Source organism: Leopardus geoffroyi, chromosome C3 (genome assembly GCF_018350155.1).
Source record: "Leopardus geoffroyi isolate Oge1 chromosome C3, O.geoffroyi_Oge1_pat1.0, whole genome shotgun sequence".
In the NCBI taxonomy this organism is placed as follows: Eukaryota; Metazoa; Chordata; class Mammalia; order Carnivora; family Felidae; genus Leopardus; species Leopardus geoffroyi.
Window position 1 is genome coordinate 139,949,254 of NC_059338.1, and position 26,822 is coordinate 139,976,075.

Sequence of the window (26,822 nt, forward strand, 5' to 3'; positions counted from 1 at the left end):
TCTTGGGTGCCAGTGGCCGGAGACATGGAGGCTAAGAGATGGGTGTTGCCACCCAATGCCTTTGCATTCTGTAAACTAGAGGTGACACTGTAGTTGGAAGACGGATGTGTAAGGGCCAATATACGGGCCCAAACAAATGGCTCAAGCCCAAGCATCAGTAGATCCCCGATAACCACATATCTGAACTTGTCCTGTGCTCATTATGAGAGTCACTTAAAATCAACATGTCAACACCATTCTGGCCATCCAATCTCGTGCAATCCTGTGAAAGGAATATTGTGCTTGCCAGGTGGCCCTCCTGGAACTGAAGTCTGGCCACAGGACCTGGACAATTGCATAGGAATGAATCTGAAAGCTGCTCAGGGCACCTCGTTGCCTTGAATGAGTGGGGTTTCGCTCATTTCCTGAAGGGGAGAACTGGGAGTACGGGCCCAGGCGGGTCCGGCTGGGCTCAAAGTGCCCTAACCGTGTAGCTCTGCTATGGCTGGCTTGTCACCACTGTGGGGGCACTTAGGAAATGTTGAGGTAGTACTTCAGGTGACCCAGACCCACACAGGACCGGGTCCAGGTGTGGGGTACCTAGCCCAGATAGCACTTCACCCTGACCAGTTCCAGGCACTAGAAAGGGGCCTGGACAACTTTGAGGAGGTTGTCCAAAGTGTTGTCCAAAGTGGGGGCCCTGATGGGCAAGGTCTGGAGCAGGGGCTCCACTTGCCTGGGCCCAAAGGTGATGCTGCCTGGCTCAGCAGCGGCTCAGTGACAACAGCTTAAAGAAGTAAACACTAAAGAAGCGTTAGCAGCTCAGCGGGCCACACTGAGTGTCAAAACTTCTCTGTTGGGGGAAAGAAACAGAGGCTGAAAGACCAAGTGTGAGTGGGGGAACATGCAGGTTAGAAGAAAAAGGAAGAAAGAACAAAAGGAGGAAGGATCGGGTAAGTGTGGCTTGCTTTCTATGTGTAACAGACCGCTAAAGTGGATCCTTCTCCAGCCTACAGCCGTCAGCGTCTAAGGGCTTTGGGGGAACAACTGACAGGTCATTACCTCCAGCATTTCCCAACCTCTCACCTACACGAAACACCCCAGATGGAATGGGAATGTTGGACTCAAAAGAACAGGCCAACACTCATTTCCATTCAGCCAGATGTCTTTGAGTGCCCACAAGTTTATGTGACATGTGGCCTGACACGAGATGTTTTATGAAGGCACATTGGCTGTTGGCTGTCTCCATTTCCACACCACAGAGTACGAAAATCCTCAGTACCCTGTCAGGCTGAGTTTCTGCGGTTAGGACGGTCCTGTGGCTTCTAAAAGCACAGTGATATGGGGCGCCTGGGTGGCTCAGTCGGTTAAGCATCCGACTTCGGCTCAGGTCATGATCTCGCGGTCCGTGAGTTCGAGCCCCGTGTCGGGCTCTGTGCTGACCGCTCAGAGCCTGGAGCCTGTTTCAGATTCTGTGTCTCCCTCTCTCTCTGCCCCTCCCCTGTTCATGCTGTCTCTCCCTGTCTCAAAAATAAATAACCGTTAAAAAAAAATTAAAAAAAAAAAAAAAAACAGAAAAACACAGTGATAGCTCACAGTGAGGCATTCAAGCCCAGCACCCGGCATGTGACAGGCCCGAAGTAAGGGCCACCTCTCTCATTCCCCCTGCGTCCTCTTCAGTAAGAGAACAGCCCTTGCACGTGCTAGGTCTTTCTGTCCTACCTGTCAGACTAGCAAGAAAATGCAGCACTTTTCTCTTACAGGAAGAGCTAAGAGAAGAGTCTTTTGCCTCTTAGAAATAAACAGAAGCTTTGTGGGGCGCCTGTGGCTCAGTCGGTTAAGCAGCTGACTCTTGAGTTCGGCTCAGGTCACGATCTCACGGTCCTTAAGTTCAAGCCCTGTGTCAGGCTCTGTGCTGACAGCACATAGTCTGCTTGAGATTCTCTCTCCCCCTTTTTCTCTTCCCCTTCCCTGCTCACATTTTCTATCTCTGTCTCTCTCAAAAATAAATACATAAACATTAAAAAAAAAAAAAACAACCCAGAAGCTGTGTTACTATTTATTTTGTAGTTTTACTCCACTTCACAAATTTCTTTCTAAAATGAATAAAGAGGGAGCACTTGGATGGCTCAGTTGGTTAAGCATCTGGCTCTTGATTCTGGTTCAGGTCATGATCTCATGGTTCATGAGTTCGAGCCCCGCATCGAGCTCTGTGCTGACAGTGCAGAGCCTGCTTGGGATTCTCACTCTCCCTCTCAGCCCCACCCCTGCTCACTTGCTCTCTCACAAAATAAATAAACTTGAAAAAATAAAATGAATAAAGTTTTTATTCTATGTAACATGTTTCTTCCAACAGCAGTTTAAAATGAACTGAGGTATTTTGCAGTAATGAGTCAGAAACACTAGATGTCAGAAGAGAACCAGCTAACCTAAGGTTTAACCAACTGTGTTTACATCCAGCCATTTAGAATAGTAGATTTTAGGAGGCTGCCGGAAACCTAAAGAACATTTAATAACACAGTTATTGTATTTATTTAAATACTAATGGTTTATTGAATCAATATGTTGTGCCCTTGAAACTAATATATGAAACTAATATATCGTATGTCAATTATATCTCATTTAAAAAAAAAGCCTAATGGCTGTGTAAACATAGATTTATACCTAATACTAGATATTTTCTACTCTGACCTAAGAGAATGCCCTGAAAGACCTGGTAAAAAGAAGGGAAACAAACAATTTTAAGTATCTATTAAGGGTCAGGAAGTCTCATGTACATAAATTTGTGATCTATATACAAAATTCCCAATCCCCATTCCCCTTCTACCTAACTGAGCAACTTTTAGGCTAGCGGGGTTTTTCTCTGGATGGGTAAAGAATCTTTCATATAATGAAAGATGCTTCTGGGGACACCTGTGGGGAAGACACAATATCAATTAAGTATTCCTTGAACATCTACTGTAAGCAATGTACATGCAAGAGAAGCACTTTAAACAAACATTGACATTGGATTTTTTCCCCTATAGATTAAAGTGTCTCAACTAAATGTACTCTAAATCTTGTCATTATTTCCCTTTTGGACTTAAGGAAGCGTTCCTAATCACTAGTTTTTCTATTGAAGCTGTTCCTTTTGGCATAAATATAGCATGTTTTTAGGCTTCTAATTCTCTAACAGTATAATTTCTCATAAACCCAATTTAGAGTCATTCTGTTTCATCATATAGATTGTCTTTAGAAACTTACAATACTACTTTAACATCTTTTGCATTCAAGTTAATTCATCCTGGAAATTTTTCGGGGAGAAGCTCAAAAGTTTGAGAGAATCAGAGATTCTCAGAATGGGAGAGTAGATAATCATGGTGGGCGATGGGTAGACTCCATATTTCCATTAATGAAACCCAACCGATATTTATTTTAGGTCAGCCACATTATCCCTGGGCCACACTGAACTGTTGGCAAATTAAAAATCATAATTTCTGGGGAGATTGGGTGACTCAGTTGGTTAAGTGGCAGACTCTTGATTTCAGCTCAGGTCACGGTCTCATGGTTCATGCGATCGAGCCCTGCATCGGGCTCTGCACTGACAGGCCTGCTTGGGATTATCTCTTTCCCTCTCTCTCTGCCCTCTTATGGTCATGCACTCCCTCCCTCTCTCTCTCTCTCACTCTCTCTCTCTCTCTGTCTCTCAAGTAAACATGAAAAAATATTTTTAAAAAGTAAAAATCAAAATTTCTTCTTCTCTGGCTTATATGTCACATCTTCCATCCAGTTTCCTAGCTGGATGAGAGTGGAAAGTCTACTGGTAGTCAGAGACCAGGGGTCTGGTCCATCTCTTGTCATTCATGTAATCTTGGGCAAATCATATACTCTCTTAGTCATGAAAATTTCTACCCATACTCTGAGCACTTCATATCCCATGTAATTGTCTTTCAAGATTTTAAACCCACAGTGAATACCTTCTTTTTTCTTTTATATTCTTTGATAGTTAAAAAAATATATTTCATCCACTTTTTATAAAGTTAAATAAGAAAATAAAACTTTTCAATTTGTGCAATTAGAACAGTAACTTTACTTTGCCAATAGTTAACACTGTCCTTTCTCTTTAAATTGTATCAAATAACTTGAAGTGAAGATGAGCATTTACATTTTTTTCTTCTCTACTCAGAAGGATCTAAATGAGTTGGTTCCTCTTTACTAGTCTTGATCCTGAGACAAAGGAGCTAGTAAATAATATAGGCAAATCTTTTGGTGTAATTAACAATAATGATTGGCTCCATTGTTGAGGGGACAAGGCACATAAAACAAAGTTTGAACTAAGAATAGAGTTTAGGGGCGCCTGGGTGGCTCAGTCGGTTAAGCATCCGACTTCGGCTCAGGTCATGATCTTACCGTCCGTGGGTTTGAGCCCCACGTTGGGCTCTGTGCTAACAGCTCAGAGCCTGGAGCCTTCTTCAGATTCTGTGTCTCCCTCTCTCTCTGACCCTCCCCCGTTCATGCTCTGTCTCTCTCTCTGTCTCAAAAATAAATAAAACATTAAAAAAATAAAAAAAAAAAAAGAATAGAGTTTAGAACAACAATAATAACGTAACAATGATAAGAGAAAAAAATTGAATTAAAAATTCTGTTATTTCCCCTTAGTGCCTTGTCATGTATTTGCAGATATAATTTGTGTCCTGCATTTAGTTAACTGGATCAAAAACATGTTTCTGTGTTGCTACGTATGTGGCCATCCTAGCTGGCTGGGTCCTTGTCCTTTGGGAGGACTGGATGGCCCAGCCAGGACCTAGCCTCGGTGGCGAGGATTGGCCAGTGCGGCAGGTGGGTCGAGGGTTCAGACAGGGCAGGAATCCGATTTAATGTGGTCCAAAGTGGGGGCAGCGAGGTGGATGCAGGCCAAGTATACAGGGGGAATCATAGAGTGCAAGAGCAAAGAGGACAAGGACAAGAGTGATGGAGTCACTGGAACATGGAACCTGGAGTCAGGGACCGAAGTGAAGAGTGCCTGTGGTGTGAACAGGCCACTACAGCCAGGAGAGTCCCAGATAAGTGTCCCAGCTCCGGCGGGGGGGGGGGGGGGGGGGGATTGTCCTTTACAACGTTCTGGTTGGGGCATGCCTTGTCTCCAAGACACGATGTCAAGACTTATTTTACAGACTGTGAGGAATCCCATTGGTAAAAGCTGGCGGTGTTTGCCTACGTGGGGCATGCAGGATGGGGACTTTAAAGCCAGCACAGGCTGATACTTTAACCACTTTTCCCCCGTTGCCCAGGTTGCAGGCTGCCCTCCAGGCCTCCTGTGTAAGAATTCCTCTGGGTTGTCAGCCACTCTGCCCTTTATACTTCATCTCTTCTGGCTTCACTCTGGTCTCTCCCCCAAAGAGGGTTTGATATTCAGGGTGTTTTCCTCTCCTTGCCCAGTCCCCTTGTGTGTGTGAGTCGTAGGCGTGGTCTGCCTGGCTTTGTGATTCACTGAGTGATGTATAAGCTCAGGCTCCCGCCCAAGCGTTGGCCTGTGTGTGTGTCTACTGCGGGTGATCATTGAACTCGAGCAGAATGTGCCCATGCGCGGTGAAGACTGCCCTGCCCGGTACCCACCGGGTATGTTAAATTCAGGGGGAAGTGGCCTCATTTTGATCTTGTGTATAGGCTGCGATGTCCAATGGACTTAAAATAGCAATACAGTGATGCCTGTCTTTTAGTCCTTCCCTATGTGTCTAGAGAAGGAAGGTTGATGGACTAGGCTTCCTCCGAGTCCCCCGTACCTGTAACGGTGAGTCAAAGATCCTTGCTTCCCTTTTCAATGGGCCAGCACTCATAATCATTCTCAGGATGGGGTGCACTGCAGTGGCCTGATGATGCAGAGGCTTCCTAGGGCTGGACACCACTGCTGCCACATCTGTGGTCGCCATCAGGCTCACCCAGTTCTCTGGTGCAGGAAAGGGGTGCAGGTCCGGGTGGAACTCACCACCTGCAGGTCGAGGGAGTGCTAACCTCATGGGCGCCAGGCTGTATTTCCGTTAGCTTTTGCTGTATAATGACTGCCCCCCTCCCCACTTCAGTCACTTAAAATAACCATTTTAGGTAGCTTCTAATTCCACGTGCGGCTGGCAGTCCTGGGGTCTGTGCAGGGAGTGGATTAATACCCCTGTGCTCTGCCCAAGATACAGATCCTCTCAGAGCAAGCCCACGAGGCACCGGATGCATTGGGAGGGGATCAATTGAATTCTGCATTTGTGAGTTTGTCTATGTCCAAGTGTGGGGCCACTTAGACACTGTGGCTTTTTCAAAACATTGAGATATAGCTATTAAAATTTGTTAGCCTCAAGACTGACGGTCTATCCATCAGCCACTGTTTTAAAATGTAGAGTTTATTTTAAAACAAAAATTTTTTTTTAAGTTTATTCGTTTTTGAGAGAGAGACAGAGTGTGAGCAGGGGAGGGGCAGAGAGAGAGGGAGACACAGAATCAAAAGCAGGCTCCAGGCTCTGAGCTGTCAGCACAGGACTGTCGACACAGGACTCGAGCTCACAAACCGCGAGATCACAACCCGAGCCGAGGTCGGACGCTTAACTGACTGAGCCACCCAGGCACCCCTAGAGTTTATTTATTTATTTATTATTTTTTTTTTTTAAATTTTTTTTTTGAACGTTTATTTATTTTTGGGACAGAGAGAGACAGAGCATGAACGGGGGGGAGGGGCAGAGAGAGAGGGAGACACAGAATCGGAAACAGGCTCCAGGCTCTGAGGCGTCTGCCCAGAGCCTGACGCGGGGCTCGAACTCACGGACTGCGAGATCGTGACCTGGCTGAAGTCGGACGCTTAACCGACTGCGCCACCCAGGCGCCCCTAGAGTTTATTTTTTATGCAGGGTCAGTGAGGTCGGCAGATTAGAAGACAATTGCCATTGAAAAGATAGTTTCTTACTTGTAGTTTCTAAGAGGAAGGGGGATGTCATGCCATGCAGGGCCACCCAGGGAAGCACCGGTATTGGTCACAGGCAGAGAGAGTAAGGGAACTGTGGGCAAGTGGCTTTATCGCAGCTTTTGTTGGTAGGAGTGTGCAAGGCAGGGTAAGAAGGCTAAGCAGGTTTAGCACTGGGCTAGTTCACACAATTTCAGCAGGCTCAGTGGGTAGGGGCTACCTCTGTTGTGTAATGGCTGGCCCTGGGGTGATTAGGATGGGAGATATTGTCCTAAAGAGTAAGACACTACTAAAGCACGTGGGTGGTGAGTAGGGGCTATTGCCTCTAGGAATTAGCTAGTGCTGACAGGGGCGGTCTTTCCCCGGTCAGGAAAGCCCGAATGTCAAGCATCAATTTAGAAGCTAGAAAATGTGGTTGGTGTACCACCTGTGCCTTCTGTGCCGAGGCCCGGTGACCTTGTGGCTCATCCATCTCTGAATGCCCCTAGGAAGTTCTTTCTTAGATTTGCCTTCCTACTTCCCTTCCCTTATGATTCTGAGACTCAGATGGCATCTTGGCAAAAATCGTAGACGTTATACTCTGGAGCGCACGATCCCCCAATCCCTGTCCCTTTGATGATCAGCAAAAGCTGAAGCATCCATGGACCACAAGTCTCCCGACATCTGATCTCAGCCCTCAGTTTGTGCTTGGATTTTGGAGCCACTGTTTGAGAGTCAGATCTGTCTGTTTACTACTCCTTACTCATAGACCCAAGGCCCAACAGAGTTTATCAGATTGGGACCAACGGCAATCTGCATTCCATCAGGTTGCTATATGACTGGCTTGCCGGCTGCCATCACTGCAAAAGTGGAAGGGCATGCCTCTTTCGCAAGGACTCTGCTTTTTGTGCTGACAATCTCCTCACTTCCTCTGATGAAATAGAAACTCTGGCTGCTGGTTAGTGCCCGAGGCAGCCAAGCAACGGCCACCGAAAGGGCCCCCCCGCGACACATCAGGGAATGGACATCAGCCCTACTTTTTAAATCCACATCTTCCCAAGGTCCAGTGGCATCCAACACACAGTGTTACCAGGGTTAAGCAACACCTCTCCCTGGCTACTGGGATGGCTTCTGGAAGTCGATCAGCCTGGTCTGAGCTCCCGGTCTACTCTCAAGCCTTTCTCTTAGCGGCTCCCAGAAGGTGAGGGTGTGCCAAGACTGTCCGTGTACCAAAGGGGAGGCCTGTAGTTCCCAAGTAGATGCAAGCTGTTTTGTAACGGACGCTCAGACAGCAGCTGGGAATGTATGTAGTTAAGTCCTTCCCAGGGAGGAATTGGGAGGTGGGCATGTTCCCTTGCTTCCTCTGTGTTAAGCCCAAGCATAGAGTCATGGGACATGCTCCTACGCCTGTTGAAAAACCGCTTCTTTGTTTGGCTAATAGCCCTTTGGGACTAGTGAATGAATGCAAGCCCTGTTGGTTAGGAGAAGTAGGTGATTTAGGGGCCCATCCCTCAGCTGATGGCTGTAAATGTTGAGGCACTAGCTGTGTGGACAAACTCCTTCCTGAGAGATAACTGGCACTTTGGTTTCACTGCTGGAGTGAACCAGAGGGGAGGTGGGGGATGTGCCCACTGGCCGTTTCGGGGTCTGGGACGGATCTGCATTCGGCACGTAGATGGGTGCTAACTGGAGGCCAGGCCCTCAAGCAGCAGCTTGTAAAGTGTGCAAATTCCTTCCAGGGAGAGACTGGACAGTTTGCATGTCCGCATGCCCCCTCCACACCGAGCCCTGTGGATCAGCTGAGGTGAGTGCACATCTGACTAGTAACTGCTTCTGTTTGCTGTCATCTTGCAGGACTGTGAATGCAAGCCCCACTGGTTTTCAGAGCTAGGCGATCTGGGGGCCCATCCCTGGGAGCCGGCCCTAGGAGCACACTGGATGTGCTGTCTAAACCTCAGGGTCCTCAGGGAGAGGCGGGGAGAGGCGTTGTTCCCTCCCAGCGCCATAGTCGTGCGCCAGCGGTAGGGTTTATGGCAGGAGCGCGTCTCAGCCTTTCCTACTCACTTTGTTTATATATTTTTAATGTTTATTTATGTATTTATTTTGAGCAAGAAAGAGCGTGAGTGGGGGAGGGGCAGAGAGAGAGAGGGAGAGAGAGAGAGAGAGAGAGAGTCCAAGGAGGCTCTACGCTGTCAGTGCAGAGGCGGACGCAGAACTGGAACTCACAAGCCATGAGATCATGATCTGAGCCGAAATCAAGAGTCCAGTGCTCAGCTGACTGAGCCACCCAGGCACCCCTCCTGGTCGCTTTGATGTGGGTACTTTCGCAGTGTCCTGATGTATAGGAGCCACTCTGCTGGTCTCTGGATTTCTCTGAGGGAGCTGTTCTATGTGGAGTTGTTATTCGGTGTCTTCATGGGAGAAGGGAAATTCAGGAGACTCTTATGGTCCAGACCTAGATAGTTTTCTTTAAATGTTTGTTAACCTTTTTCTTTAAGTCTAGAAATCCCACACATGGTTTTTCTAACATCATTATCAAATAATCACCTCTTTCTCCTTGTTTACAATACTGTCTATAAAATATACTACATTTTGTAAACACTGATCCGTTTTGTACTATTTTGTTTCCTTAATTTCTACTTATTCTTATACCAGTACCACTAGTTTAATTTTAAGGTCTTTGTAATACATTTCAGTGTAAGGCCAATTCTCTCTTACTGGCCTTCTTATAAGGAATTTGTTTTGATATCATTTTTTCCCCAAGTTTTTATTTAAATTCCAGTTAGTTTAACATACAGTATAATATTGGTTTCAGGTGTATATGGTATCTTTTCCTATTTATATGTTAAGATTAATTAGATTATTTTGTTGAGTCCTCAGAACCCTCCCACACCTCAACATAGGTTTTATAGAGAACACAATAAGCCTACAAATTAATTTGAGAACAGCTGGCATCTTTATGTTTAGCTTTTTCCACACGGCAGCATATAATGTATCTTTAAAAAAAAATATTTTTTTAACATTTATTCATTTTTGAGAGTGAGAGGCAGAGCATGAGTGGGGGAGGGGTAGAGAGAGAGGGAGACACAGAATCCAAAGCAGGTTCCGGGCTCTGAGCTGTCAGCACAGAGCCCGATGCGGGGCTCGAACTCACGGACCTCGAGATCATGACGCAGTCAAGTTGGATGCCCAACCAACTGAGCCACCCAGGCGCCCCTAATGTATCTTTTATATCTCTGAATTCAGTTAAGTAGTTTCATATACATTTCTCATTAGGATTTTTCTTAGTTGTTTGTTGTCTATTACTACTTTTCAATGGAATTTATTAGTTTACCTTCTTAAATGGAAAGTTTTAAACATGCATCCCTTGAACTCATCAGAAGAGGATGTCTTTTAAATTTTTTAACAGGTTTTTTTTTTTTTTTTATCAGGGGTGTGTTGGGGAATTGGGAGTACAGGCATTCCACTGGTTTTTGTGTGTGAATTTTGTACCTGTTCTTATTAATTCTGACAACTCTTTAACTGATTCCCAGGGGCTTATCATATTTATTTGTTATATATAATATGTTTATACATAAATATATGTAATTTTATTTTATACATAATGTAATATAATAAATACACTAGGATTATGAATTCACATTTTCCTTTTGTACCTATATATACACTTGCCATATCCTATGTAATGATTCTTTCCCAGAAACAAAGAATTGAGTGTACACGTTAAATTAAGGAGGGCTGAATCATTTAGATTTTGAAAAGCTGCAATTAAAATAGCTTGGGTAAGGTTTACAGACTTCTACTTTACATGAATAAAAGCATTCTGAAAAGTGGCAGAGTAACCACAGTAGATAATTTTCTGGAAGGCATTCTCCCAAACCAGCGATTGACAGGTAGAATCAGATGTGTGTGGATTGTTGCTGGTCTGGTACTACAATTAAGCTTTTACCTTTTCTTTGTTATCAAACAGAAAGTTCTGACAAAGGATGTGGTGGCTTCAGGGCCTCTCAGAAACCACACAAGCGGTGCCCTTGCGTTGAACTCTATGTTAAGAAAGGACCGTTGCTATACTAATGAACCTTGTTGAGATACTACTAGTTCAGTTCCCGTTACTTCTAATTGGGGCCTCCAGAATTCTCTGAACCTTGCCAGGTCTCTGGCTGGGGCCATGTTAATGTTTCCACTCCAGAGCTTGGCTGCCAATTTTGATTTTTTTTCCTGGGTAGGATTTCCTGAATCGTTATGACATAAAAAGTCATTTGCTTTGCCTTTCATAGTAGAAGCTTTCTTTAAAAAAAAAAAATATTTTGAAGTAATTTCAGTCTTCCAGGAAAATTGCAATTAGTATACAAAGAATTTCCATATATCCTTGACCGAGATTACCCAACCGTTGACGTTTTACACATTCGCATCATCATTCTTTCTCTGCTCTGCATGAGTGTATGTGCATGTATGTATGTGTGCCCACACATTCTTTTTTAGAACCACATGAGATTAAATTTGCAGATGTGCTGTCTTTTACCCTTAAATTCTTCAATATATATTTCCTAATAACAAGGACATTCTCTTACATAATACTGTATAATTATCAACATCAACACAAATGATGAAAATGTTGCCAATTGTCATGTTATTGTTGTCTATAGCAAATAAAGAAATGTGGGGGGGGGGAGGGGGAGGAGGGGCGATCCAGAATCCAATCCAAAATCACACCGGGTATTTATGTCTTCTTAGTGTCCTTGAATCTATTCCTCAGTCTTTGTCTTTCATGACCTTGAATTTGTGAAGACTGTAGGCGAGTTATTTTGTGGACGCTTTCTCCTAATCCTAAATCTTCAACTCATTCCAAAGGTATGACCTTTAACTTGCAATTGAGCTCTGATTATCTTAATTTTCCTATTCAACCTGAAAACACTCACCTCCTATTTGTGCTTGAAGAGCTCAGATGTACAAGGGCAAAAACGTGGGGAGGGGATTGACATTTGCCGAGCACCTGCATAGTCCCCGTACTGGGCAGTTGATAAACACCCGTTTCATGAGCACATCCATCCTGTAGCATAAATTACGATTATTGCTATTATGCACATTGTGCAAATGAGGAAGCAGATGCTCAGAGATTGTAACCTGCCCAAAGCCACGCAGTTGGACCTAGGACGGTTTAGAGCCCAACTCCTCGATTTCGCCACACACTGTCTGTAAGGGCACTTGATCTACCTTGACCCTTAGCCACACTGGGTTCTATATAGACCTTGACTTCTGCAGGGTTTCTGGCCTTCGGTGGAGGTTATTGATTTATTGCCTTTTTCCTGCACTGAAGTGTGAGCCAGCTCCTGAGGAACAGAGACCAGAGTTATTGACTTTGTGGTCCTTTGCCTGACTCAAAGCCTGGACTGTAAACGGTTCTTGAATGAAGACATGTGAAGTCTAAGAGGGGTAAGAAACACATCTTGTGGGCTCAACTTAAGTTTTCCATATTCAGGGATGTGACCAGTGCCTGAGCCCTGGAGCTAGATTGTCCCTCTTTCTTTAGGGAAACACTGGCTTTGCTTGGAAGACATGCTCTTCTGATTCCCTTCTGACCTCATTAGCAACTGCTTCTTCATCTGAGTGGATTTATCCTCACCTCTCTGACTCTTACGCATTGGATTGCCCCGAGTCCAGTCCTCGGACTTCTTCTCTCCTCTCTCTGCGTTGACCTACTTGGTATTCTCTCATCTCATGGCTCCAAACAGAGCATGGCTACTTTAAAATTTATATCCTGGCCTGGATCTTTCCTGAACTCGAGGCTCCGGTCTGCCTGCTTATTTTACATCTGTACTTGGATGCCTCATAAGCGTCCTAAACTTAACACGTAGAACTGAAATCCTGGTTTCCCTTCCACCTCAGTAAACGGAAACTCCATCCTTCCTGTTGCTCAGACTCAACACTGTAGATTCATCCTTGATTTTCTTTTTCTCTTGTATCCCACACACAGCACAGCAGACAATTCTATCCTATTTCAGGGGCTGGGATCATGATACGAGGGTCGTTTTTTAAACACCTTTCTCCCTGAAAATCAAATAGACAGCTAGGACTGAATTGTGGCCACTCAAAATTCATCTGTTGAACCCCTCACCCTCCAATGTAGTGGCGTTTGGAAAGGAAGCTTTGGGAAATAATTAGATTTAGATGAGGTCATGAGAGTAGGGCCTTCATGATGGAATTGATACCTTTATAGAAGAGATATCAGAGGGACACCTGGGTGGTTCAGTCGATTGAGCTTCCGACTTCGGCTCAGGCCATGATCTCGCAGTCCATGAGTTCGAGCCCCGCATCGGGCTCTGTGCTGACAGCTCGGAGCCTGGAGCTGCTTTCAGATTCTGTGTCTCCCTCTCTCTGACCCTCCCCGACTCATGCTCTGTCTCTCTCTCTCTCTCTCTGTTAAAAATAAATAAACATTATTTTTTTTTTAAAAAAGAAGAGATATCAGAGAGCTTGCTCTCTGCCCTGCGAGCACACAGCAAGAAGCAGTGTCTGCAAGCCAGGAAGAGAGCTCTCACCAGAATCTAAGCATCCTGGCACCCTGATCTCAGATACTGGACTCCAACGCTGTGAGAAAATAGATTTCCGTTCTGCTGTTTAAACAACCCAGCCTATGGTATTTTGTTATGGCAGATCAAGGTGACTAATCATAGATCAATCAGCATAGTGAATGGAAAAATTACCCATGGAAACCACTTTTGAGAAAACTAGAGGACGGAAAATCCCCACAAATCTCCCCTCAGAGGACGAACACATTCAAATAAAATTTAGACACATTCAGACATATTTCGAATTCAGACCTATTGTCTAAACCCCTACCGGCAATAGACGGTTGTAGAGCAGGAGTGGTGGAAAATGAGAATCGAGATCCTCAGAAATGTCTAGCAAATAATCTCTTCTATCAATTCACAGCATGACACAGAAGGAAAATAACTACAAATAGAAAATGCATTGAGCAGAATAGGAATCCGGGGCAAGGAATAAAGAAAGTGTGGGGAGGGGAGGGCAGCTCAGGGGAGGTGGATTCCAGAAGGCGCTGTCAACGCGGAGTGCCAACCAGAGCTGGAGGCAGAAAACCTTCCTGAACCAGTCCCCTATCCTTTTAATTTAAAAAATTCCATCACCGTTTTTGGACAAACTGGGTCACCTGTCCCACAGACTGCCCCCTTTCTGATTTTGTCTTTTCGCCACCTACATTTCCTGCAAAGTAGACATTAGCTCTGAACACTTGATTGGAGGAAAATTCAGTTTTTTGACAGAAATTCTATGTTTTAATACTTGATGATTACTGGGTCCTGCATCACTCCAGGAAGGACTTAATGTCTGGTTTTCCCCCTTTGCACAGTGGAAGATTGGTCCACCGGTGACGACTTGATCCTTCGGCCGTGAAGACGTCTACCAACTAACTAACTCATCTGACTGGTGACCGTGAAGTCCAGCCACCTGTTGCCAACGCTGCCATGGTCATGACCAGCCCCATCTCTCACCTGGATGGTGTAACAGACTCCTCACCTGTGACCTGGTTCTTGCTCCCCGGTGGCTTCTTGCCCATGAAGGAGCCGGAGCGATTTGTTTGTTTGTTTGTTTTTTTAATGTTTATTTAGTTTTGAGAGAGAGAAAGCGTGAGCAGGGAGGGGCAGAGAGAGAGGGGGACGGATGATCCAAAGCAGGTTCTGTGCTGGTAGCAGAAAGCCCGATGTGGGAATTGAACTCACGAACCATGATGATCTTGACCAGATCTTAAATGACGCAGCCAAGCGGGAGTGATTCTTTAGAAACCCGGGTCCCCTTCTGTTATTACTCTCTGCTCAGGACTCCCCAGCTTCTTCCTAACTCACTCAGAGTAAGAGCCAATCTTCTGCACTGGAGTCCTGGGTCTCAGGGATCTGGCCCCCACCATTTCCACAGGCCCTGCCCTTCCTCACTCCCTGCCTCCTCCCTGTGTCTCGCATCCACGATGCGCGCGTCCCTGGCCGGCCTTTGCACTCTGAAATACTCTCCCCCACCCCGGAGAGCTGCCGGCTCCCACCCTTCCTTCTCCCGAATCTTTCCTTAAATGTTCCCCTCCTCAGTGAGGCCTTCCCTGATCGCTCTCCATGAAATTATAACTCTTGCCTTGGTGCCGTCTCTACCGTTTCCCTGCTTTGTCTCCACAGCACATAAAACTCTCCGATGTGATTTTATTTGCCTGCTCATGTATGTATTCTCTGCCTCCTCACTTAATCTGCCTGCAGGTGGGGACTGAACTTGGCCCCACGCCGCTGCCTGGGTGTGGTTGGCACCACTTAAATAACTGATGAAGGGCTGTGCACTCAGGCCTCAGACACCCTTGGCTGAGCCGAACCTGAGCGTACAGCCGAGGCATACTGTACCTGGAGGGTGAATTATAGTATTTTTTTAAATTTTACTTATTTATTTTGAGAGAGAGAGAGAGAGTGTGTGAGCGGGGGAGAGAGAGAGAGAGAGAGGGAGAGAGAGAATCCCAAGCAGGCTCCGCCTTGTCAGGGTGGCCAGTGTGGGACTTGAACCCACGAACTGTGAGATCATGGCCTGAGCCAAAATCAACAGTCGGTGGCCTAACACCTGAGCCACGCAGGGGCCCCCCCAGTATTTTTATTTTACTGTATCTTTAATGCAAATTTTGACTATACTTAACTTTTGCTTTCTGCATTCACTTTACAACTTAATCCCCTGAGTAGGATTTTTTTTTTATTAAAAAAAATATTTTTTTCTACTGTTCATTTATTCTCGAGGGAGCGACAGAGTGTGAGGGGGGCGGGGCGGACAGAGAGACGAGGAGACACAGAATCCGAAGCAGGTTCCAGGTTCTGTCAGTACAGAGCTCGACGTGCGGCTCGAACTCACGAGCGGTGAAATCATGACCTGAGCTGAAGTCGGGCGCCCAGCTGACTGAGCCACCCAGGCACCCCCACCCCCGCACCCAGTGGGATTTGACTCCACTATAGAAGGTGGTGTCAATGTGGCCTTTTTCATAAAACAAAAACCCAGCAGCCCGAAGGTCTTTAAAGCCACTGACCACAATGAGCAAGCAAGTGCTCGTGTCACTGGCTTCAGGCATCAGATATACCAAAAAGATGTGCCAATGTTAAAAATTCAATCCCCCAAATGTGAAGTTTTCTTGCTTCCAACTCAAAAATACTCTCAGCACGGCGCCACTCACAGGCAAAAACCTGTAAATCTGACTCTAAAAAGCACTGCAAAGTAATACAGGTCTTTAGCTGAAGTTTTCCTCTTCCTTTCTCATGGGGCTGTGGAGGAGGGGGCGATTGCCTTGTCACAAGTTCACCAAGATTTCCTACCACACTCGCGACATCGCCCATTCTGAAAGGAAGGAGTCACCTACCTTCTTGCCTTTCGGCCTCTCCAGGCTCTTCTCCCTCATTCTCTCTGCCTTGTCCTCAGGCTCCTTTCTTCAACGTGTCCCGTGACATTTCTGAAGTCGATGAGTAGCTTTCCTTGTTTGGTTTTGGTTTAGGTTTTTCCCAGCAAGGACCCCCTTCCCCAGCCAGCACCGCCAAGGGCGGGAGGTACAAATGCGTAGAAGCCTCATCCGTTCTGGCATTGTCTGCGCCCCTCTGTGGGCTCCCGCTCCTCTGCTATCTTGGCTTCTCAGTTGGGTCTCATCCCCTGACTCCCGTCCCGCAGCCTGCACCGCTTGAGTGATCTCTCGAAGAGTGTAGAGGACAGACATCCGAAACGCCTACTTCTCACGATTAAGCATAAACAGGACACGCCTTTGCCAAGCCCACCTAATTGTGGCTTGTTTGTTCAGCATCAAAATGCGCTCAGATCTACATAAGCCACCTGCTTTTTCCTCCAGATCCGCTGAGCCCTGATGCATGAGGCATCGGTAATGCTGTTTCTCTTTACGTCATTAAGGATGGGGATGTGCTAATGTCCATGTCAGTTGGAAAGCTTGAATAATTTTTCAAACTTTTCCATCAGGCCGTTTTCTGTATTATTATTCTGGATTAATCTACTTTCGGTAGAGTTTTACGGGATCATTAAAGTCCGACTCCAACATTTAGATCCCAAGTGATAGATGTAATGGCCTTTGTTATCACCCCAATGATGTAGGCCTAATTTTATGGTTCACCTGTTTTTGCTGTTTACTTTCTTGAGCTGCAGCCGAGCTGAGGAAACTGCGTGAAAACAGAGTCTGTCCATGAAAGACAAGGCCACCTTATTTTGTAAAAGCAAAACCTGGATTCTAAGTCGGCCCCTGAAAGGGACTCTGCCCGTGGGGATGGTGGAAACGTAAACCCCGCAGCCCCTCATCTTCTCCCAGGTGATGCCTCAGTCACACTGGCTCCAAGGACATGCTCCTGCCCTTGAGTGCTCTAGGTCGGGTGAGGAGCCCTTGTCTCCACAGATTGTGGCACTGTGGACGTAAGATCGAAACCTTTTGTTTATTGACTTTCAACTTGAAGTTTCCTGAACACATGATAAAAGGAAAGTCTAAAACGTCTAAAAAGTGTACCCAGCCCCCAGCCCTCGTTCCCTGAGATACCTAGGGTAACTGATTCATTTTTTAAAAATTTTTAACATTTAAAAAAAAATTTTACGTTTGAAGGTGAGAGAGGGCAAGTGGGAGAGGGGCAGAGAGAGGGGAACAGAGGATCTGAAGGGGGCTCTGTGCCGACAGCCGTGAGTTCCATGTGGGGCTCGAACTCACAAACCAAGAGGTCATGACCCGAGCCGCAGTCAGACGTTCAACCAACTGAGCCACCCAACTGCCCCAGGGTAACCGATTTCTTTATAACCGTTCAGAGGCATTCTACACTTAGACAAAGACTGATATGATTCTCCGTTTCCCCTTTTCAGACGTGGTGCCACACTGCGCATACTGGCACAAGCGACCCTCTCCTTTGCTCCGTCTCGGACCGTCTCCAGTGCGCAAGTCCCCGTTCTTTTCCGTTGGCTCCACGATGACCCGTTGTATGGCTGTCCCATAATGTATTTAGCCTCTCTCCTGCCGATAGGCATTTGGGCCATTTTTATCTTTTTTTTTTCACTCCCAAAGTGCTTCAGTAAAAACAATGAATAACTTCCTGTGCACGTATGTGAAGTATGTAGGACAACTTTCTAGAAACTGCTGGGTCAAAGAATAGGTGCACCTTGAGTGTAAATACATATTGTCAAATTTACATTAATAGTATTCCAATTTATATCCCCGCACCCCCCACCCCACACATACACACAAGGAGTATATGCACTTAATCAGAGTTTACAAGAGGCCTAGGTTTAATGTAAGGAAATAAACCTGGTGGCCTGAAGCGGGATAATATGGTTTATGAGACATGGCTTACCAGTCTTTAGTTTGTGATCCAGTAGAGGAATGCTTCGCTTCCTAGCTCTCAACTCGCTTGCACAGAGCAGGAACTCTCGGGGAGGGGGGTAGTTGTTTTCTGCCCCCCGCCCCCACCTGCCTCACATCCTCCCACTTCTCTGAGCCAGAAGGGAACACAGATGCCTTAGGTATTGCAACTCAGGGAATAGGACACATAGTCTTTTTCCGATTTCTACTGAGCAAGGTGGCCAAACAGATGTGACTGCCCGCTGACCCACGAGCCGGTCCCAGGCACTTGGAGGCTCCTCACCCTGTTCCCTGACCTTGGAATGTGGGTTCCACTTGCCTTTCCCATTCCCACAGGCTGCTCCATCCAAGGAGATGGCCTTGAGATGGTGATGTGGTTTCGAAAACACCTTCATGGGACACATGACTGAGTCCAGTTAGAGTCTCTTTACAAACTTAGATTTGGCAGGCAGGTGCAAGGATCCGTTCGTGCTGGTGCTTCAGATAAGCCTCGTATAGAAGTTCCCCTCACTTGTTAAAACTGCTACCTACTGACCTGGAGTGGCCTAACACTTCTTCAGACTCTCCCTGCCCTCTGTGATGGGCATTGGCTTCAAATTTCACCTGGGAAGCTCCTGAAAAGGTTGCAAACAAGCAATGTCCATCCTTCCAATACCAACATCTGGCTCAACTAGAACTAAGCCAGAGACTGAACACGAGGAGAGAGCAGGTAGCAGAAAGATTGAGGAGACCACGGGGTCAAGGAAGGTAGAAAAGGGAGAAGGGATAAGGGAGAGAGATTTCTCTGCTGGCAGGAGAGGGAGGCTCTATGGTGCCCCTAGAGAAGGTTACGGGCGGCATCATTTTCTCTCCTTGTCAACTACATGGTTTTTGTAGGATGTGTGAGAAGAGTCACATCAGGACAGTCAATATTATTCTGTGGGAGCTCAAAGTTCGAGGACAATTTCTTTTGCTCTCAATCTTCTAATTTTCCTAAACATTGCTAAAATTCTGATACAAATTCCCATTGCAAAGAAAAAATTACTAAACCAAACTATTTGTAATAAAAGATTGTTGTGGCAGAGTTTGCTATATGTTCACCATGGTCTCTTCTTTTTTCTTTCTGGGCCAGAGTCAGATTCTATTTTTCTGCTTTCCTTATGACTTGGTGGGCTCCTGTGACTATATTCCGGCCCAAGGAATGTGGGCAGAAGTGACGTGCACCATTTCCAGGCCTGGCCCCTCATACCCTTCTCCTCTCCCCCTGTGAAATCACTTCTCTCTTTTCTTCTCCTTTTTATACAGCTAGAAACAAAAGACGTCAAGGCCTTATGCCACTTCTGGCTTCGGTAAAGCCAGAACACGGGAGGAGCTTGGAGCCCTGAGTTCTGCTTGACGAGAGCAAGTAGGAGAACCTAAGTTTTATGCCCCCATTAAGTAGATGTTAGTCCTCTCCTCGGATCGGTCTCTGCTGGCAGGTTGCTGTTGCACCCAGGTACTTGAAGGTACTCATATGCGTCTGAGCCAGGAGGCATATGCGAGCGGGGGTAGAATTGCACTTCATTACATAGCTTTCCCCTATTTCATTTCATTTTATTTTATTTTAATTATTTTTTTAATGTTTATTTTTGAGAGACAGAGACAGAGACAGAACACAAGCAGAGGAGGGACAGAGAGGGAGGGAGACACAGAATCCGAAGCAGGCTCCAAGCTCTGAGCTGTCAGCACAGAACCTGATGTGGAGCTCGAACCCACAAACCGTGAGATCCTGACCTGAAGTCGGACACTTAACCGACTGAGCCACTCAGGCGCCCCTAACTTTCCCCAATTTTAAATAAAAATCTCGGGGTACCTGGGTGCTCAGTCAGTTAAGCATCCAACTTGTGGTTTGTGACTTCGAGCCCTGCACCAGGCTCTGTGCTGACAGCATGGAGCCTGCTTGGGATTCTCTCTCTCTCTCGTTCTGTCCCTTTCCCACTCATGTTCTCTCTTTCTCTCTCTCTCTCAAAATAAATAAATGAATATTTTAAAAAATAAGTAAGAATCTTGCCCTTAATTAGCGGAGGAGTTCAGATAATTCTTTGTGAAACCTCTTGAAATAAAAATAAAACAAAATAGAAACTTACTCTGCATACTAGAATATACTTCTGGGTGTGTTAAACTCTATGCCCGTTGGCCTCCACCCCTTAGACCCCAGGGAGTAGAGCTGAAGCGAGCCCTGGCTATAGGAAAAACTTGTTGGCCTGTGGCATGGACAGGGGAAGAAGAGACAAGGGAGGGTGGCAAGGGGCAGAACGCATGAGGGGAGACTAGCATTTGTAGGGGACTTACTCATATATCAGGGCCTGTGTTATCTGTGTTGAATGTATTTTCTCACTTAACCAGATGGGACAGGTGTCAGCCTCCTGTTATAGATAAGGAAGCGCAGACTCTGAGCAACGTCACTGACTCAACGATATGGAATCAATGAGTGATGTAAGTGTAGGCCAAAAGAACATGGCTGTATCAGAATGCAGAGGTATCAGAAACGCAGAAAGATTAGAGTTGGGAGGAAGGAAAGTCAGAGAAGGAAAGAGAGAGGAGGAGACAGAGCACCTCCTCCCCAGTGACTCACCCAGTTTCCTCTGAAGGTGTTTGCTCTGTAACAAAGCCTGCAAGTCACGGAAATTGCTTCAGTCATTTTTATTCTCCAGGACACCTCGTCCCTTAAGGAGTCTGTTCAGTCAAAGAGCTCTCAAAAGACTGCATAAACTGAAGATACTCAGTGCCTTTTATGTCTCGTCACCAAAATGACAAAGACAGAATCAGGCACCATTAGTTCTGATGTTTCCGTCCACACAGGTCTTCGTTAGAGCCCTTAAACATAACCATTTAAGAAGGCATCAGCTTTTGGGGAAAATACTTTTTGAAAGCTAACTTAATGAAGTCATTTCTACATAATCTGGAAGCAGAAATGTCTTTTATGATTGAATTTTTATTTTCAACATATTGACTAATGTCGGGATTATTATGTATCACAGTGAGCTGAACAAGCACATACTTTGCTCTGAGTTGACATAGGTGTAGTCTCAAAAGATTAAAATGGCAAAGACAGGGAGGGGGGAAATTAAATTAAGTTTCTGCTTAAGTAAGAGGAATGGTACAGTATCCCTGTTCTTTGCCAACAATTTTAGCTTCCAAAGATGTATGCTGTTCCTAGTATTTGCTGGTATTTGTTCCCCAAAGAGGTGCCATTGGAGAGGATTTGATTTACCCATGGTCAGTCAGGGCCTAGGGCCCTCTAGTGGTTTCCTGTTGAATAGAATCTCAACTTTGATAGACTCACAAGGCTCTGAATCTGGCTACTTCTTACCTCCCACTTGCCAACCTTGTCTCATACCTCCCTTCCACACTCATTGTACTCCAACCATGGAGATTCCTTAACTGTGTCCACCTCTTTCCCGTCTCGTGATCTTTGCACTCGCACTGAAATCAGAGATGGTGCCTGGTCACTCTGTCAAAGGTAGTGCCTCGTTCCGCATCTATTTACTTCCCATCACATCATTCTGTTTGTGTTTGCATGGCACCGAAGCACAATCTGGATTTACATATCTTTATTTTTTTTGAATTAATTTGTTCACTGGTTTGCTGCAAGTTCGTGTGTCCTGCGATTATTGGATTTGCCTTTGCTCACCAAGACGTGAGCACCATGGGAGCTGCTAGAAAACATGTTCCTGAGAATGTTCTTCAGTCTTTAGGACATTTTATAACTGCAAACGACTAACGGTTAGCATTTCTTTACCTTCCCTGGTACGAGGTATAACTTACCAGGCAAAATGCTGGTCATTGTTAGTTTAAGTCCCGTGTAATTGAAGACAAATTCTGACTGGCTCTCCAAACTATAACCTTTCAAGACACAGAGGATCAAAATGGAGGCGAATGCCTCCTTTTGAATGGAGGAAATATATCTGTTTAACTCAAGGTGAACTGGTGGCCAGCACAGTGCCTGGCACATTATAGACATTTAATAACTTCTTGTTGAAACACTGAATAGATAAAGCTGCATTTATTAAAATCATCTAAGATCATTTTTCTTGGCGAACTTGGAGGATCTTAGAGGATGAGAGAAGAGCCAGGACACTGAAAATGGGCAATCATTGTGAGAATTTGCAAAAAGTGGAAGAAGGTAGATTTCAAAAATCGTAAGTGATGAATTTAGTGGAAATCCCAAATAAGACATGACTCGTAATAGCTAACAAAAACTGACTGTGGTCTTGAAGAACTCATTCGAAAGAACACCTCAGGTTGGACATACTATTTCTTTTCCATAGAATTAATATATTAGACTACAGTACAGACATTAAGAAAATGCTGACTCTGGAGTTCAGAACGGTTCTCTACCTAACATAGTGCATCATCCCAGGCCCTAAGGAGGCACTTGAAGCCTGACTGATGAGAATAATGTGATAATTTGGTGATAATCACTTTCTAACTTGTCTTATTCAACAATTTATAGTCTCCAAATAAAAAGATGTTTGAGGGGCGCCTGGGTGGCGCAGTCGGTTAAGCGTCCGACTTCAGCCAGGTCACGATCTCGCGGTCCGTGAGTTCGAGCCCCGCGTCGGGCTCTGGGCTGATGGCTCAGAGCCTGGAGCCTGTTTCCGATTCTGTGTCTCCCTCTCTCTCTGCCCCTCCCCCGTTCATGCTCTGTCTCTCTCTGTCCCAAAAATAAATAAACGTTGAAAAAAAAATTAAAAAAAAAAAAAAAGATGTTTGAATATATGTAGGTCACATGAATCTGAGAAGAATAACCAATTGTTTGGTTAAGAAAATCAGAATTCAAGAGCACCTCGGTAGCTCAGTCGGCTAAGCATCTGACTTCAGCTCAGGTCATGATCTCATCTGTGGGTTCAAACCCTGTGTTGGGCTCTGTGCAGACAGCTCAAAGCCTAGAGACTCCTTCGGATTCTGTGTCTCCCTCTCTCTCTGCCCTTTCCGGCTTGTGCTCTCTCTCTCTCTTTTTCTCAAAAATAAATAAACATTAAAAAAAAAAAGAAAATCAGAATTCGAAATGATATCATTATATTAAATGATTGGCTGAATCTACCAAAATTAAGTTTAGAAGAAGTCACTGTAAGTACCTAAAATTGAGCTTCATAAACCCATTTGCACAGATGCTGGGTGAGGAGTTTTTACTTAACAGTACAAGCATAGTGGGGAAACCCCAACCTTATGGCTCTAGTGGTGGAAGAATGAATGGAAACGAACAGGGTAATATGACTGCCAAAAAAGCTAGTGTGATTAATATTTATAAAGCACTTAGAAAACTCACAATGTAGTAGGTGTAGTTAGGGTTCAACATGTAATTATGCATCAAAGTTCTTAGAGTATAGAGAGACCAATGCTGCTTGATGGATTCAGAATCATCCACCTATTAAGGGTTCCATAATTATATATTGACTGGGTTTTTATTTATTTATTTTATTATTATTATTTTTTAAATGTATGTTTATTTTTGAGAGACAGAGAGAGACAGAGTGTGAGTGGGGGAGGGGCAGAGAAAGAGAGAAAGACACAGAATCTGAAGAGGCTCCAGGCTCTGAGCTGTCAGCACAGAGCCCGATGTGGGGCTTGAACTCACAAGCCGTGAGATCATGACCTGACCCAAAGTCGGACGCTTGACCGACTGAGCCACCCAGGCACCCCTTGATTGAGTTTTTAATGGGCTAACATTTGACTTAGGGCTTGAAGATTGAGTAAAATATATTTAGAATTCAAGACAATATCTTGAGTATCTTCTACATGCAGAAAAGGGCTCCCAAGTAATAGAAGCATGAAAAAGCAGGAGGAATGTTTAAACAAAAGCATAAAAGAGATGTACAGGGTGTGAAAAAGAGTGGTAAAAAGGTGAGGCTGAAAATATAGATTGGTCAGATAATGAAAGATCTTATAAACCAAACTAAGGGTTTCGGACCTGACTCTTTATCTTATGTCAAGATAAAAACAAAGTTTATTCATTTTTTGAGAGAGAGTGTGAGCAGGGGAGGGGCAGAGATAGAGGGGAACAGGGGATCCAAAGCAGGCTCTGCACTAACAGCAGAGAGCCTCATGTGGGACTTGAACTGACGAGCTGTGAGATCACGACCTGTCAAAGTCAGACACTCAACTGACTGAGCCACCCAGATGCCCATATCCTATGTTAAGTTTTTAGCAGGGTGTTAAAACAAAGCTCAGAGTTGTCATTTTAGAAATCTATTGAAAGCGGAGTTTTTAGGAAAAGGTGGAGAGTCTAAGCTCCATTAGGAACCTATTTAATTAAGAAATGACGAGGGCCAGGACTAAGGCAGTGGTAGTGGGATTGGAGAGGAGGGGCTAAGAGATGTTATTTAGGTCATTTTGACAGAGGTAAAAAATAAAGGAAAAATAGAATTTGATGTACACTTAGAGTAGGGAAAGAATATGATTATGTTAGTCTGTTGTTTATATTCTCAGCCATGATTAGATTATGGAATCTATTAGGAATATCTAATATAATTTCTATTTGCCCAGCCAGGTATAGGAATTCAAATGCCCACTTGAAGGAAAAGGCAATAAGATTAGAAATTAACATTTTTCTTTATGTTGCTTGCAAGTACATGGGAGACTGTATTTTAATCTTTTTGACAAATTTATAATTTTCTATGTTGTTGTGCTTGCATCACTAAGGGTAAAACCTGGACCATACCATTGAAACCAGCATCCCCCACCACCCCCCCCCCCATCACCTTTCTAATAAACTCTGTTTTAGAATTCCAAAGAAAAGTTTTTAATTGCAAAGTAGAGTTTCCATGGATCCCACCATCCCTCGCCCTCTGTTTTCTGGAGATGAGCCCACTGTGAGGTGCTGGCCACTTGGTTCAAGTCAAAGTCTTTCACTCATCTTGGAGAAGCCTCATCCGGGGACGGAGCTCCAGTGAACACGTGTTAGGCCAGATGTCAAGTATTCCGTTAACTAACAGAAATAACAGTATTGTCTTAATCTCTGCAGAGATTAATCTGATGTTAAGGAGATTTTGCTCCCTGGCTGGGGTGCGGTGGAGGGTATTTTTGGCAACTCGACCCAGAAGCAGCGCCGAAATCAACAGCGGGCAGGTCTGCCTGGATGTGAGGAGATGGAAGGCAGGAGATTAAGAGGGGTGCACAGAGGCTGTCCTGTGAGGGTGAAGGACTCAAGGCTCACGGGTGTCCGAGACGCACTTTTAAGCTTTTCTTTTCTGGGATAACCCTTTTATTTATCATCAAACCTTAGTAAAATGTATTAGTTGCAAAAGTTTGTCTCAGCTTTCCTCGGGAAATAAAAAGAGAGCCCAAGTGCCTGATTTGGGAAGATGGCGGCCAGGAGTGAGCTGCAGGGACAAGAGGCAGTTATGAGAAAGTTTGAGTCATTGGCAGAGAAACCCAGAGTCTGCAGTGAGCCTACACTGGCAACACCTCGGTGGGTTTGCAGAACATTTGAACCATCACAGGAATGCTCAGATGTTCCTGGGGTAGGGACTGGGTTTCTTGTGGTCACACAGCCTGTGACTTCACTTTCCCTTGAAATCTGAAGAATGAAGGGACATTCATGATGCGTACCTTTTCCAATTTTACTATAATAAATACTGCAATGGAGAAGAAGTTATTAAAAACAGTAGTCATGGGGTGCCTGGGTGGCATAGTCGGTTGAGCGTCCGACTTCGTCTCAGGTCGTGATCTCATGGTTTGTGGGTTCGAGCCCTGCTTCGGGCTCTGTGCTGACAGCTCAGAGCCCGGAGTCTGCTTTGGATTCTCTGTCTCCTCTCTCTGCCCCTCCCCGACTTGTGCTCTGTCTCTCTCTGTCTTTCAAAAATAAATAAATGCAAAAAAAAAAAAAATTAAAAAAAAACCAGTAGTCATCTTTTACTTCAATGTACATTTTTATTCATACTTGAAAAGAATAGTCTATTTTACTGCTAACTTATTGTAAATGTACCCAGAATCAAAGCGTCTATAGAGACATAAAAAATGTATGTAGTTTCTATTAAATAACACTTTCTGGTCACTTTAGAATATGAGTATAATATACAGGTATTATATGCACAAAAATGTAAAAAGGAATTGTGAAAACAAGTCTTGTTACCGGTTTATATAAGAAAAAAGACATTCATTTTTCACAGGCTACCAGCATCATCTAAGGTGGTGCCTAACAGGATTCGACTTTTTCAATTAATTCACCTGGTAGCTCAAAAATCTGTAGAAAAGAAGTTAATATACAGTGAAGTCACTACACAGTGTTAGGGGGCAGTAGAAATTCCTATCGGTACAAAATATCGTTCAAGAGTTTTACGTGAACTTGCAGTGTCGAGATTGAGACACATCGAGGTTGGCAAGCGATTTAAGAATTGCTCAAGACTGAAACTTTCTTTTTAAATGACTTCTGCTGGTAAAAATGTTAAAAGTTAAAAATAGGTAGAAATAGGAGGTGCAATATCCTTGTTTTCCTGTTTTCTTAACCAGCAGATCCTCGCCTTGGAAATAAAAAGGAAATGCTTTAGGTACTTCCAATATTTTCCACCAGATGACAGTGTTGCCATTACAAATGTGAGAGCAAACTAACTTTCTTACCAG

The 26,822-nt window shown here is 44.8% G+C and overlaps 1 long non-coding RNA gene across 2 annotated transcripts; it reads left to right on the top strand.

The window, feature by feature from the left end:
- The first annotated feature begins 4,626 nt into the window (after positions 1-4,626).
- Positions 4,627-18,069, top strand: LOC123586187. Of its 2 annotated transcripts, XR_006706662.1 has the most exons (5): positions 4,627-5,577; positions 5,679-5,749; positions 14,247-14,364; positions 17,051-17,271; positions 17,747-18,069. It is a non-coding gene; the product is annotated as an uncharacterized LOC123586187 (long non-coding RNA). The 2 variants fall into 2 exon arrangements; XR_006706661.1 differs by lacking the exon at positions 4,627-5,577 and having other exon boundaries at positions 5,584-5,749.
- Positions 18,070-26,822: the final 8,753 nt, after the last annotated feature.